The sequence below is a fragment of the Tenrec ecaudatus genome, chromosome 14 (genome assembly GCF_050624435.1).
Source record: "Tenrec ecaudatus isolate mTenEca1 chromosome 14, mTenEca1.hap1, whole genome shotgun sequence".
In the NCBI taxonomy this organism is placed as follows: domain Eukaryota; kingdom Metazoa; phylum Chordata; class Mammalia; order Afrosoricida; family Tenrecidae; genus Tenrec; species Tenrec ecaudatus.
This window is the reverse complement of record NC_134543.1, coordinates 97,037,431-97,053,199: the sequence shown is the minus strand read 5'-3', so window position 1 is coordinate 97,053,199 and position 15,769 is coordinate 97,037,431. Positions and strand designations below refer to the sequence as shown.

The following is a 15,769-nucleotide window of genomic DNA, read 5'->3' as shown; positions in this document are numbered from 1 at the left end:
TTAGCCAATCATTCATCAACATTAATTTAGTGCTAACTATATGTCAACCATTTTATTAGATACTGGAGATACAAAGATGAATGAGATACAGTTCTTCCCGTTAGGAACCAGTTCGTAGTCTATTGGGGAAGGCAGAAATATAAACAAGTAATTATAACTCATCGTGTTAAATGTAGTGCTGGACCTATTCCAGGAACCGCACAGCATGGTACATGGAAACCGTAAGGAGCTTGGAGTTGTTGGAGCATCAATTATAAGGTGAAAGGTGAGACTTGAGGAGTGGACAGAAACCAGATCCTTGAAGGCTGGGCATGACTACTTAGGAAACTTGGAATTTGTCCTCTGGGCCTTAGGGAGCCACCCTGAGCAGTTTAAAGCAAGGTGGAGATAGAATGGGGTTATGTTTTAGTAAGATGATTCTGTTTGCTTTGTGTGGACTTGCTAGAAGCTCACTCGACGCAGGGAGGCCGATAGTTAAGAGATAAAGAAGACTTAGCTCAGAACTGTGGTAATGAAGTTGAAGAACTAGTGGCAAATTCAAGAAATACAGAGGAGCGGTGATGGAGATTGCGGTGAGGAAGAGTTTTCAAACTTGGATTTCTGAGCGGGAAGGGGGGAACCTCCATACAGAAAAAGACTGAATTGAGGAAGACAGGTGGAGCTGGAGGGGTGAAGGGAGGACATGGAGTGTCTCAGAGATAGGCTAATCAGTTTGATAAACATCGGAACTTGAGGCATCTGTGGCACACCCACAGAGCTGTAGTGGTGCAGCAGGCTACACGATGGGCTGCCAACTACCCGGTCAGCAGTTCAATCCCCCCTCTGTCCCCGGCCCTTGTCGCTTCGTGGGAGGAAGATGAGACTATCCGCTTCTGTAAAGATTTATAGCCTCAGAAACCATTTGTACTCAGTATAAAGTTTATAGCGTCACTCTGAGTAGGAAGCGACTTGATTATAGTGTTATTCCCCTTTTTTGGGGGCCGGGGGCGGGGGGGAGTAGAATGCCCAGTTGGCTGTAAGAAGCTAAAGCTTGAGAGTATCAATGTGAAAGTCACCAGGACGTAGATGCCAGCTCAAACTTTGAAAGTGAATGAGTTCATCTAAGGAGAATGTGTTGAGAGGGCATTTACAAATGCCCATTGTCATGCTAGAAAAGTGAAGAGATGGCAGAGAGCGGGAGCAGAGCGATGGCATGCAAGGGCACATCAACAAGGGAAACCGCGTCTAGTGATCGATATTGTTTTTTGCATCTCTCCACCATCTGGCTCTTGTCCCATTTGAAAGAAATATTTAGAAGAGGGATACCATTAGAACCAAAGTCAGAGAAAAAGGTTTGAACAAGAAGGGTGAGTTTATTGAAGGGGCGGGGTGGGGGAGGGATACTTTAGAATGGAACTCTAAAGGACCCTTAGCGAGTCTAAAAGGCCTGGTGAAATGTAGAGCGGGACCTCTCATTCTGCGAATGTGACATTGCACCATCTGCCTGGATTACTGTGTCCTCTAGAGTCTATTCAGCCATTGTGGGGGCTGGTGTGAACATTTTGCCTTGCCCGTTCCCCCTACCCCCAGCCTTTTCAGTATCTCCAGTTTCTCTGCCCTTCATCCTCCTTTGTGCTGGAGAGGTATGCAGGAGAACTTGTCCTGACGCTGTCTTTTGTGTTAGGATTACTGCCATGGTCACCTCTTCTCCCTTTGCCCATTTCTGTACGGAACGCAACAGAGAAAGACTAGACAATGGACATGGATTGGCCCAAAGGAATGCAGGGAAGACAGGTATAAAAGGGCTGTGTGTGTAGACTGTTGTGATTTTAGAACTGAGTATGTTTCTTTTTTTAAGCCTTTGTAGGCAGTTTACAGTTTCCTAGGCAGAGAAGTTCTGAGTGAAGGCAAGGTTGAGGGTCTTCATTATATGGTGTTGAAGACAAGAGAAGGTGAATTTCTTTGGAGTTGGTACATACAGGCATTGTGGGTCGCCATATAATACCTGGAAATTATCCTAGAAAATAACAAGGTCTTTAGCGGTCAGAGACCAAGACGCGTACTGAAATCTTCAGCGAATGAGCAAGCCTGTTATAGAGGATGGTAGCTTTTAGAAACAGATGAAGTAGCTGTGATAAAGCCACATAGCAGGGGCCTTAACGGAGCCAGGGTTGTGCCTGAATATGAAAAGACAATATTGTAGAAATGGAATGGCAAGTGAGGAATCGGATGACGTGCTTTCTAACTACAAGGTGGGGGAGGTGGGGAACAGGAGAATGAACACTATCACGGTGGGGAACAGGGCTCTTGGGTTTGTGTAATGTCCATGGTTGCAAAGAGTAGTCTGTGAAGTGGTTCAGGATATTGTTAGTCCAAATCATGGAACAGTTTCCAGAGGCCACGATGGAGAGGTTAGAGAAGGAGGAGAAAAAAGGGAGGACAATCAGGGAGAGGAGACCTGAGCAGTGTTGGGATGACGTGTGAGAGAGGGTACACATTTGGATATATGAGGGGGCTCCAAAAAAGTTCATGGAGAAATGGAATTAAAATATAATGGAAAATTTCCACCAACATTTTGAAGCTTTCTTATACGAAAAAAGATGTGAAATGTGGAAGTAACTAGTCTTGAGATTTTAATAGCTCTTTGGGCTGAAGTTGCTCCAGATGTTCAAAGAGCATCTCACACTCAACCGTTGGTCACTGCTCAGTTAGAGAGGGATGCGGCTTTTACCATAGTCTTCATCCGACTTCACTTAATCAGGTTGGGTAGGCTTTCCCATGAAGCAGCATTCAAATTATCTAAAGTTTCAACATTGGAGAGAGTTAAGAGATGGACTTTTAGTTCTAGCTCGGCCGCGGACCTGCTTTGTGGTGTTAGGAATATGTTTAGCCTTTACAGGCATCTCTCTTCAATTTTTTAAAGTGAAGGAGGTGAGCATGACAGGCTCTTAAGTCCCTTTAGGTCTAAAGTGATAAGCTCACCCTATTTATGCCTACGATTTTCTCCATCCGATGTGGTGTGTATAGTCCCATTGCAGCACCCGATAACCTCTCTCAATCTCCACAGAGGTGGACCCTCTCGCAGGGCACACTCACCTGCACACATACACACGCGCGTGCAGGTGTGACCCCCATTATTTTTACCACATCTGCGACATACTTAGCATGATCCTACAGCCCAAACACGTAGGACATTCTTAAATGTTTGACTAATCTGACTTAAAAGGATGGCTTTTAGATAGACAGTTCTCTTGTATTATAATTTACTAACTTTCTTTTAAAAAATCATTTTATTGGGGGCTCGTACAATTCTTACCACAATCCATACATCTATCCATTGTGTCAAGCACATTTGTACATTTGTTGCCATCATCATTTTCAAAACATTTGCTTTCTATTTGAGCCCTTAATATCAGCTCCTCCTTTTACCTCCTTTCTCCCCCTCCCCCATGAACCCTTGATAATTTATAAATTATTATTATTTTGTCATATCTTACACTGTCTGATGTCTTCCTTCAGTAATTTTCTTTTTGTCTTATTTTCTTCTTTGATGTAATAGTGAACTTTATTATCCAAAGAGCTTTAAAATGGTTGCATAACCAAAGGCAAGATGCATCAAGACGCAGCTTCAGAGAAGGAAAACGTGGCTGTCTCATTTGAACATCTCAGTCAGGACAATGCTGCATGTGCAGTGGAAGGAAATGGACTTGGGGACCAGGATCCTGAGTTTAGTGCACCTGTAACAGCGTTCATAGGTGGATGCTTCATTGATAAAGGAGAATCATATTGAGAAGAGAATTTGTATACATTTGGCTTTGGGTGAATCTGGGTGAACATGTAAATGGGTTTGTGTTCAGGGTGTTCACTTGACTATATCAGTGTGATTGGGTAGCAGAGAAGAGAAACGTATTGTGTTCCTAGCAGAATATCATTCGGATAGTCCCTGGCAATAAGAACCACGATGAAAGGAATCTAAGATGAGTGGGAAGACAAACTAAAGAGTTAAAGAAGAGCGAACATAAATAGCACTCGAGGACAAACATGGATTTCCATTAGGAGTTCTCAGAGCTGCCAGACTTAGTAATTGGATTTTCTTGTGAGACTTTTAATTGCTTTATTGAGAAAAATTAGGTAAAATAAAATTAACCAGGTAGGAACTGGAAAAGAAGGCTCCACTTGTGAGTCAGAGAAGTAACTTTCCCTTGCTTCTACATTCTAAGGCCATTTTGAAGGGATGAAAGATTCTGTAGGCTACTTATCCCTAGAGCAACCATGTGGCCACTGAAAAAATTCTTGCCATAATAAAATTTAAGGAAAATATTAGTTTTCATGAGGTGCTAGATAGCTCTTTCCATAATATTAGTGGCAGAAAGAAAAAAGAATCGAACACCATTAACACAGACATCATTCACATTTATGCCCTTTCCTCTGGGATCAACATTTTGAGAACTGTATCCTACTTCTCATCTGCGTATTGAAGATTGTTAATACACCTTCTCCAGTCCTCATGCCACATTCTTCTTCAGATAGTCTAGCTCCTCTGATGATTGGCTCAGCATCCAGATTAAACAAGCACAGTGAGAGGATACAACCCTGATGTACACCTTTGCTGATTTAAACCTGTGGTAGTCCCTTGTTCTCCTCACACAACTGCCTCTTAGTTCATGTACAAGTTACACATGGGTATGAGGAAGTGTTCTGGAATTCCTATTCTTCTCAAGACTGTCCATCTGCAGATGACACACCTTTGCTTGCTGAAAGTGAGGAGGACTTGAAGCACTTGCTGATGAAGATCAAGGATTGCAGCCTTCAGTGTGGATTACAACTCAGTGTAAAGAAGACTCAAATCCTCACAACTGGACCAATAAGTAACATCATAATAAATGGAGAAAACGTTGAAGTTGTCAAGGATTTTGTCTTGCTTGGGTCCACAATCAATGCTCATGGAAGCAGCAGTCAAGCGATCAAAAATACACATTGATTTGGGTAAATCTGCAGCACAAGATCTCTCTAGAGTATTGAAAAGCAAGGATGTTACTTTGAGGACCAAGGTGCGCCTGATCCCAGTCATGTTATTTTCAGTTGTTTCATATGCATGTGAAAGTTGGACATTTAATAAGGAAGACAGAAGAAAAACCGACGCATTTGAATTGTAGTGCTGGTAAGGGATATTGAAAGGACCATGGACTGCTGAAAGGACCAACAAATCTGTCTCGGAACAAATAGGGCCAGAATGTTGCAGCGAGGCAAGGATGGTGAGACTTTTGCATATTTGGGGCATGTTGTCAGGAGAGCCCAGTCCTTGGAGAAGGACATCGTGCTTGGGAAAGTAGAAGGCAGCACACAAGAGGACGGCTGTCAAGGGGAGAGATGGACACAGCAGCTGCAACAAGAGGCTCAGGCACAGGAGCCGTTGTGAGGATGGCGCAGGATTGGGTAGTGTTTCCTTCTGTTGAGCAAAGGGTTGCTGTGGGTGGGGACCAACTCGGGGGAACCTAACGACAGCAACAGCATCCTACATTGAGTCAGATCCCAGAAGAGCAGGAAGACGTAAGCCCCGCGACACTGAGTCTGCTGTCTTTGTGCACAAGAGAATGCCAACATTGAGATTTCCTAGGTTCAACAGGAAAAGAGATGCTCTCATCTCCTCCTTTTTGGAGTGTGGAGTCTATTTTTCTTATGTTTAATATCAATTTTACATGCGTGCTGGTAAGACCAAGAAAGGGAGTGCAGTTTTATGACATTGAAATACGTATTTTTATCCGACTGTTGAATCCTGTATTTTAAAAAATACTCTTTTAAAAACTCCAACTTTTGAAGGAATGTAGAATAGATTTAGATTCCTGCAAACAATTCTGCAGATAAATCAGTTGCTCATTTTGAGTGTTTATGTATGTATGTATGAGAAACTTTGAGTTAAGCATGATGATAAGGAGAGTATTTAAAATTTTAATTTATACTTGAGTTTTCAAAACGTTTTCCCATGTTATCTTATGTGCCCCCATCGTCGTCATCCACCCCCCACGCCCAACAGACTAATTTGGTAATAAGGGTTGGCATTATAATTTCTTTTTCTGTGTGAAGTAACTGAGAATCAGGATTTGGTCCGGGCTATAGAGGTGATGAGGTGTGGAGACTGTATGCGAAACTTCTGTTGCTGACTCCCATTAGTCTTCATAACTTAATAACCCCAAACAAACTCCCTGCCACCAAGTCAATGCCAAATCACAGCGACCCTACAGGACAGAGCAGAACTGTGCCTGTGGGTTTCTGAGACTGTAACTCTTTACAGGAGTTGAAAGCCTCCTCTTTCTCCCCGGAGTACGGAGATTTTGAACAGGGTTAACTCCCAACATGTACCCACTATGCCACCGGGCTCAGTTAATACTTGATACTCTCTATAAACATATAGCAGTGGAAAGCTCAACGTATACAAATGAATCAATTTTGTGTGGAAGAACATGCACATCTCTCCAGGAATGCCATTTTAAAATGGCAGCCCTGAGGAATGAAATAAAAATATGTGCTCTTCATGGACGTTGGGCCTCCACTCAAGTACTCCCTCAATGCAAGAACAGTTTGTTTTATTAAACTGGCACTCCATGATGCTCACCTTCCCGACATAATCGCTGAAGACAAAGCAGGTGCATAAGCAAATGTGGTGAAGAAAGCTGATGGTGCCAGGCTATCAAAATATATAGCGTCTGGTGTCTTAAAGGCTTGAAGGTAAACAAGCGGCATGTAGCTCAGAAGCAACAAAGCCTACATGGAAGAAGCACACCAGCCTGTGTGATCATGAAGTGTCGAAGGAATCAGCTATCAGGCATCATCAGAACAAAAAGATCATGTCATTATGAATGAGGGGGAGTGTGGAGTAGAGACCCAAAGCCCATCGGTAGGCAATTGGACATCCCCTTACAGAAGGGTCTCGGGGAGGAGATGAGCCAGTCAGGGTGCAGTGTAGCAATGATGAAACATACAATTTTCCTCTAGTTCCTAAGTGCTTCCTCCCCCGCCCCCACTATCATGATCCCAATTCTACCTTACAAATATGGCTAGCCCAGAGGATGTACACTGGTACAGTTAGGAACTGGAAACACAGGGAATCCAGGGAGGATGATCCCTTCAGGACCAGTGGTGAGAGTGGCGACACCGGCAGGGTGGAGGGAGGGTGAGTTGGAAAGGGAAAACCCATTACAAGGATCCTTCCTGGGGGATGGACAACAGAAGAGTGGGTGAAGACAGACATTGGACAGTGTAAGATATGACAAAATAATAATTTATAAATTATCGAGGGTTCATGAGGGGGTTAACGGGGATGGAGGGGGAAAAATGAGGAGCTGATGCCAGGGGCTTAAGTGGAAAGCAAATGTTTTGAGAATGATGAGGGCAATGAATATACAAATATGCTTTTACATAATTGATGCATGTATGGATTGTGCTAACAGTTGTATGATCCCCTAATAAAATTATTTTTTTAAATATTTGCTCTTCTAGTATGGATTCTGTAAAGACAAATTTTTCTTAGGAAATAAATCACACCAAACAAATTGTGAACCAGAATCGACTTTCAGGGCAGTGGGTGGGTTGTTTTTGTAGTCAAAGAAGTAATATATACAGACATTTATATTGGTCATGGTAATCTGAGATGTTTTAAGAAATGGCTGATTTTACTTTTACCACGCTCAAGAAATGATAGCAGCTTTTATAATTAGGAGTATAAAAAATTACTAACAAAGCCACAACTCAAACACCAAAGCGAGTCAACCATCTGTCACCAACAGATGGCAGTATTGGTTGAGAACTTGTTTCTGTTTTCTGTGGTTAGTCCGTGAGCATGATTAATCTCACTCTGGTTGATCCGGCCAAAATTAGTGACAATGTTGAAAGTTATGGGAAAAGGAATTTTATTACTTCATTTATGTTGACTTAAGTAAAGATGATGAGACATTGATGAATCTTGCCGGAGGTGAATCAGGTGGCAACAGAATGTTTCTGAAAGACAAATAGTAAATCATGTAGCACATGTAAATGATGGAGTCTGTGCAGAGCCCACATTCAGGTGGTACTGTCGAGTGTATGCGAGCCTACTAACCACAGGTTGGTGGTTCAAAACAAGGGAGAAAGTTGAAGTTACCTGCGCCCTTAAAAATTTAGTCTCAGAAACCCCATATAGGGTTTCTATGAGTCAGAATCAATGTGATAGCAGTGAGATTGGCTTTTTAGATCTATTTATACTTATGCAATTAATGATACACAGCCAGAATGAAAGAAAAATGATGAAGGAAATGGGAAAAAAATTGAGTTTGTTACTCATGGAGTTAGTTCCAAAAATGGAAGCCAATTAGCCTAATATTAATTAAACCGAAGGTTTAGTCTGTTGAAAAGGCTGCTGATGAGATGTTTATGTCAAATTCTGGATGGTTCCAACGGCTTTCATCAGTAAATCATCCATGTAGAGAATCTTCGGTACGTGTCTGATGTGGCTCCCCAGGGCCTGCCAACCCTGGGGGATTGGCCCAGAGGGTCAGAATTTTAGGAAAAGACCTTCACTTCTGAGGAAGACCAGTAAAGACCGAGGAAAATGACTGGCGGTGAAGCCATGGAGACACTTTGAACGATCACCCCCTTACTGTGTGGAAATGCATTTGTTGTTGTTAGTGGTCATTAGTTCCGAGTCACGGTGGAATTGTCCCATAGGACTTTCAAGGCTGTGGCCTTTGAGAAGGAGATTGCCAGTTCTTGGCACCTTCTTGATGTCCTAGTCACCTCTGGGCGGGTTCTGTCAAACTTGTGTCTAGTGATCGAGCCTTTCACCAGTGGCACCACCCAGGGACATTCCGGAAACACATCTAGAGAGGGCAGAATTAAATAAGTCACTTGTTATCCGCCTTTTGGTGCTTAATCATGACATAGTGTTGAATTCTTTATGTTGCTAGGTTTGGGGAAAGTATGGTCAGTTGATGTCATTTGGACAGAATTGGGAGACTGCATGGTTCAGAATCGGGGTGGTGTGCAGCAGGGTTGTATCCTTTCACTGTATGCCTTCCATCTGTCTACTGAACCAATAATTTGAGAAGCTGGGCTAGTTGAAGAAGAAAGTGGCGTCAGGACTGGAGGAAGGCACAGCCTGGGATATGCAGATGACACAACCTTGCTTGCCGAAAGTGAGGAGGACTTGAAGCGCTTGCTGATGAAGATCAGGATTTTAGTTGTCAGTATGGATTGCAACCCGATGTAACAAAGATTAAAATCTTCATCACTGGACCAATAGGTAACATTGTGATAACTGGAGAAAAGGTTGATGTTGTCAAGGATTTCCTCTGGCTTGGATCCATAAGTAATGCTCATGGAAGCCCCAGCCAGGAGCTCGAACAATGCATTGCATTGGGCACACCTGCTGCACAAGGCCTCTTTCCAGTGTTGAAAAGCAAGGATGTGACTTCGAGGACCAAGGTGCACTGACCTGAGTCGTGATATTTTCAATGGCCTCATATAGTTGGACTTGGAATAAGGAAGACTGAAGAAGAATTTTTCTATTTAAATTACGGTGCTGGGGGAAGCATATTGAAGGTACTATGGACTACAAACAAAACAAAACCCAAACAGATCTGTCTTGGAAGAAGTGCAGCCAGAAAGCTCCTTAGAAATGAGGACTTCAGGGCCTCAGAGCCAGTGGGAGATTCCAGTCTTCTTTCTCCCCAGGAGCAGAGCAGACACACCTTGGAGGTGGCTCCCGGCAACATGGCCCACACCCTCAGGGAAGGCGGACTGAAGCAGGCCCCCGTGCCACAGAAGGAGAAGGCGCCCATGGGCTTCTACTACGGGGTCATGGACTCGATCCTGGAACAGATGTGGACAAAGACCACGAATCAGGGCTTTGAGTTCAACATCATGGTGGTCTGGCAGAGCGGCTTGGGGAAATCCACCTTAATCAACATGCTCTTCAAATCCAAAATCGCATCCCCCAAACCATCGAGATCCAGTCCATCCCACAGGATATTGAGGAGAAGGGCATCTGGATGAAGCTGACGGTGATTGACACTCCGGGTTTCGGGGATGACATCAACAATGATAATTGCTGGCAGCCCATCGTGAAGTTCATCAATGACCAGGAGGAGAAGTCCCTGCAGGAAGAGGTCAACATCAACCTCAAGAAGCGCATCCCGGACATGCGTGTGCACTGCTGCCTCTACTTTATCCCGGCTACAGGCCACGCCCTCCGGCCACAGGCCATTGAGTTCATGAAGCGCCTGAGCAAAGTGGTCCATGCTGACCCTGGACGAGAGGGTCTACTTCAAATAGTGGATCTCGGCGGCTCTCCTGTCTCATGGCATCGACGTGCACCCCCAGAAGGAGTGCGACGAGGACTCCGAGGACCGGCTGGTGAATGAAGTTCTGAGGGATGATTCCGTTCGCCGTGGAGGGCAGTGACCATGAGTACCGGTCAATGGGAAGAGGATTCTGGGCAGGATGACCAAGTGGGGCATCATCGAAGTGGAGAATGCCCGCACTGCGAGTCTGCCTACCTGCGACATCTCATCAGGACCCACAAACACATCAAGGACATCACCAGCAGCATCCACTTTGAATCGTACGCGGTGAAGCGCCTCCACGAGGACAACAGCCTCGGTGCCAACGGTGTCGAGGACAAAGACCCGCATGCGCAGGAGAGGTAGCCCCAACCGCCACGCCCACCTGCCCCACCCTCCCCAGGCTGCCCGCCCGGCAGCCCACTCTGTGTGTTTTATTTTATGCAATTTCTCCACTTGTCATCGCCCTGCCCTTACACGCTGCCCAGGAACAAGATCGCCTGTCTCATCCTGCAGCCTGGGCTGGCAAGATTGGGCACGCGTGGGGACCAGTTGCCTCAGCAAATTTCAAACCGCTGCTCCCAGGCTGTGTGGAGATGAGACGGAGACAGGCCTCGGATGCAGGTGTGTGTGTGTGTGTGTGTGCATGTGTGTGCCATCTGCATTGCATATTTCACTCCTACCTAGCGGTGGGGGCCCCAAACTCTAGGGAACGTTTACTAGCTGACTTGCCATGTGTTTGCCCAAACCACCCATTGGAAGGAAATGGCCATCACCGGGGCCCGGGCGTGGGCAGCCTTCCCTGCAGGGGGAAATGGAGCCCAGCTTGGTTCTGGGGTGTCTCAGCGCCCCAGCCCAGTGAGGGTGTGTCTCAGTTTTCCCTCCTAGCAATAGATGCGGAGAGAATGTCCGTTTCATCGCAGCCTCTTCCACCATGGCCTTCTGCTCTGTGCCTCCTGAGAAACTTGTTTCTTTTTTGTATAAACAACAAAGTATTGAAAATGTATTTCCTGAAATAATTATTTTGAATGCAAACAAAAAAAAGAAAGAATAAGATATGAGGACTTCATCTCACATACTTTGGACATCTTAACACGAGAGACCAGACCCTGGAAAAGGCCACCATGCGTGATCAAGTAGAAGGCAGGGAAAGAGGAAGCCCCTTGCTGAGGTGGATTGACACAGTGGCTCCGACGATGAGCTCAAACGTTGCAACAGTTGTGAGGTTGGCGCAAGAGCAGGCTGTTTCATTCAGTTGTCCACAGGTAGCGAGGTCTTGGAAGGGACTTGATGGCCCCTACGACAACAATTGATGCCACCGATTTCATTTTGCCTAGTAGTTTTTAATTCTGTCCTTGAAAACCTTTCATCAGAATCACCTTCTGACTTTGTACTTTTCTACTTGGGGATGAAGATGTGATCGATTCAGAGCCTGGCCCAAGGAGGCTGATATAGTTTATTGTGCCAACCTGGCTGATAAACACATGTGGGGTTAATTGAAGGAAAGGCGGAGGGATAAATGATTCGTTGAGCCTTGCCTTTCTAGTAGTCAGGTCTCTTGCTTTCTGATGGTCGGACCAGGGTGCAGCTGCCTTAGCAGTTCCCAGCTTCGGCTGGCAAGGCTCACATCCTACAAGACTTCTCCAAGGAGAAGCCACATGGACCTACCCCAATGCAGCTCTGGGTGCTGAAGCAGCTATGTGAAGACCCCTGCCAGCGCTGAGATGTTTACACATTCACTGATTTGGCTTTCCTTCTGCAGTCGCGTCAGAGTGTGTAGTTTTGTGAGATGGAGGAGGACTGTGGATTGGTGTCAAATATATCGGTTAATGTTGGACTTGTGGGCTTGGGCAGCACTGCCTTGGGATGTTTTCTTGATGTGTACTTAACCTTTATATAAAACTCTCTTTTATACATGAGTTTCTGTGGATTTGTTTCTCTAAAGTCCCCAGACTAACACAGAGGCCAAAGAAGAGAATAAGATGTCAAGTCCGTGATCTGAATGGCCATTGTGGAGTGGGGGGTTGGCTGCTGCTGCTGGGGGTAAGGGTGTCGGGCACTGTCAGGGGTGACTTGGCAGGCCTCCTCGCTGGGTACTTCACATGCCATTCCATTAATGTGAGGACTTAGTCCCTGCCTTGCTGGCGCCTCATTGAGAAGGAGATGTTGGTGAATGTGTCCAGATCATCCATGAGATTCAGAGGTTCAGTAACTCTGCAGATGCTGCCACCAGTGTTGGTGTTTTCAGGCTTAATCTGTCATCTTCTTGGGCCTTGACAGTCTCACCTTCAGACATCTGGTTGATCTCATTTCCCCCAGTTCCCCCAAAATATCTAGCACCAAGTCCAGCTGTGTCTATCTCTGAAATGTTTACCATATCGGGTCATTGTTTTCCGCCCTGCAGAGTAGTGAGAGCTTGGGCACAGGACTCAGCCCTGACTTGGAAACCAGGTACTGGCACTCATTAGCTATGTGACTTTGAGTACATTATTGAACGTTTCTAAGTCTCATTTTAGTCCGTCGGAAAGTAAGCTTGATGATGCTACCTACGTGTGGAAACTAAATGAGAGGAACAGGATTTGTTGAAATAAATGGCCATTATCAAAGCCTGCATTACTGTAATAGATTCCTAACTGGTTTTCACTATCTAATCTTTTGCTTCTACCCGCCATTTTTCCTATTGCTGTTAGAGTTGTTTTCTTAAAACACTGGATGCTCTCACTCCAAAGAGCACACACATCACCACCACCAACACCATTAGCAGCAGCAGCAACAAAACCTTTCAGGACACCTCTGTGGGCTTCATCCTCCCCTTCCTGTTTCATGTCCTGTTGTGCTCAGACTGTCAGCCTATGCTCCTCCAACCATCCTCCTCACCCTCCCTGTGCACATCATGCATGTGGTGCTTTTGTCTGCCATTGACTGTGCTGTGCCTTCAATTTGGAAGAAACATCTCATTGGTTCTTCCCTATTCATTCTGTCAGGTTCATTAAGTTAGATTCCACACTTTCTTCCTCCTCACTCATCCCTAATTTTGTTTGTCTCCCTACTATCCAATTTATTTCATCCTGCTTTTACCGAGCTGTTTCCATGCCCCTGTCACCATCATATTCTAATCTTGGCAAAGTAGAAAACTTATTTTAGAAATCATTGTGCCCTCCGTAGAGTTATCTCAGTGGGTTGCATATTTGCAAGTGCTCAGGAAATAAATGCTGAATGGGATAAAATAATTATAGCTTCATTAGCCTTCGCCCACTTAACAGCAGTCTCATTTGCAGTGCTTCTCCAGGGCTTATTTCTAAGTGTCTCTCTCTTTTAACTTTTGAGTCACTCAGCAGGAATCAGTACATAGCATGGTGTCGACATTAGATGAATGTAGGTCCTTTGAATTTAAAGCACAGTAGGGTAGATTCCTAGGCAGATTGACGTATTTGCTGCTAGGAAATCATGTTATGACAAGAAGCTATCACTCCACTCAGCACTGGCCATCAGAGTGGGCAAAGAATTTGTGCAAGACATCCCTTGAGGTAAAGGGAGATGACTTTGTGTTCATTCAGGGAAGCTTGGAAAAGAATTGTGAAACATTTCCCCACAGAACAACGAGAAATCAGGAAGGTGGTATCAAGTCAAATGACAATTGAGGAAAATGTTAGCATTAGGTGGACAATGGCCGTTGGGTCTCTCTACCATTAAGAACTGTGTGCCCAGTGTTGGAGGGGTAAACCCCAAGCCCCCAGACTCACTGCCACTGAGGTGATTCTGACTCATAGCGACCCTATGGGGCAGGATAATACCCTTGTGGGTTTCTGAGACTATAACTCTTTATGGGACTAGAAAACTGTCTTTCTCTTGAGAACAGTTGGTGATTTTGAATAGTTAAGCTTTCGATGAACGGACCAATGTGTAACCACTATGCCACCAGGGCTCCAAATGGAGGCATCAGGAGCTTTCACATGGCCTTTCCAGCCAGGCTCTTGTAAGTCCCACCAAATAATCAGCTGAGACTGTACAAACTGAGTGACATATGGCCTACCAAAGGGATTGATCAGTTTTGTGGTCCTGCTGAAAGGACCGTACTTTGAAGTTGACGAGGCATAGGCTTCTAAGGGCCAGCCTTACACAGGTTTGGGAGGGCCCCACTACCATCAAGTTGAAGCTAGAATGGAATATGCCCTTTATGCATGAAGTCTCTATTACTTAGAAGTCCCTAGGCCCAGAAGAGAGACCGTGAGAGCATGAAAGAATGCAGTGATAGGCTTGCTGGACTGCGGGATGGGAGTTGAGTGCCTTCAGGTGGGAGGCTTGCTAGCAGGGCTAAAAGACTTGTAATATTTATCCATTCAGGGAAGAAGCCTGAGTATGCTTTGTGAGAGGGTTGTATGGTGCTTCCCTCCCCACAACCCAGGCAGTGTGGGTCTGCTTACATGGTGGCAGAACTGGGTAGTGTGGTGGGAGCCAAAAAAGAGACCAGCTCGACCCAGTGACAGACCAGCAGCTATGGGAGCCATACCGGTTCCCTGAACAGCACTGTGGCAGCTGCAGGCAGTGGTGATGTGAGCAGAGCAGAGCATGGTGCCTGGAAGTGTGGTGCCCAATGATGTAAGAATGGACCTGGATTATTGGGGGAAAAGCAAATCTTTCCCCTTTGGAAATCTGTGATTATTTATTATTTGATATCTCTATATAATATTAATGGCGTTTACTTTGCCAACATTGTGTGTCCAAGGCAATCTCAGATGAACGTAGCACCCAAAGAGTGGGTGGTGCCAGTGGGTGTATGTGTGTCATTCCTAACAGCCGTATAGCGCCGCCTATACGAGGCAGGGTGCACGTGCAATGAAGACGGACAGGAAGAGCACAGAGGGACAGAAATGCTTTGCAGTAGAGGACCCACCACCGTCTTCACTCTCCACCTGAACCTGGATGGTAACAAATGAAAGGATATTAACAAGGAATGGCTTATTTGTGTCGAGTTTTTCTTTATAGCATCTCCCTACTCTTCAGTATCAGACCAGATGGGGAGCTCAAAGGAAACATTTCAGAAAACAATTTTTGACTGTTAATAGCTGAAGTTTGTTAGAAACTTAACTTAGTATTATCCTCTTTTATGAGACCTCCTGAGAATCTGATGCAAGTATGGATCCATACCTTAGTTAGATACTCACATGTATGGACACTCTAATCTTTAAATATAATTTCAGATAGTTCATTTGATTCCCCTCAATCTATTCATATCATCCGCTGTTCAAATCCTATGTTTTACAACTGTATTAGTTTTGTACTACTGCATAACAAAGGGCTACAACAGGAGTCCTCAAGTTTTTTAAACAGGGGGCCAGTTCACTGTCCCTCAGACTGTTGGAGGGCTGGACTATAGTTTAAAAAAAAACTATGAACAAACTCCTATGCACAGTGGACAAGTTGGCTGCAAGGCAGGACAGGCAGTGGTGTCAAAAACACCCGGCAGGCTGGATAAA

General features: G+C 45.0%; 1 protein-coding gene and 1 pseudogene across 2 annotated transcripts in view; both read left to right on the top strand.

Moving 5' to 3' along the window:
• Positions 1–15,769, top strand: part of GPR176 (G protein-coupled receptor 176) — a 171,787-nt gene that overhangs the window by 62,918 nt on the left and 93,100 nt on the right. The gene's annotated exons all lie outside the window — the stretch shown is intronic.
• LOC142426098 (septin-9 pseudogene) lies at positions 9,712–10,658 on the top strand (annotated as a pseudogene).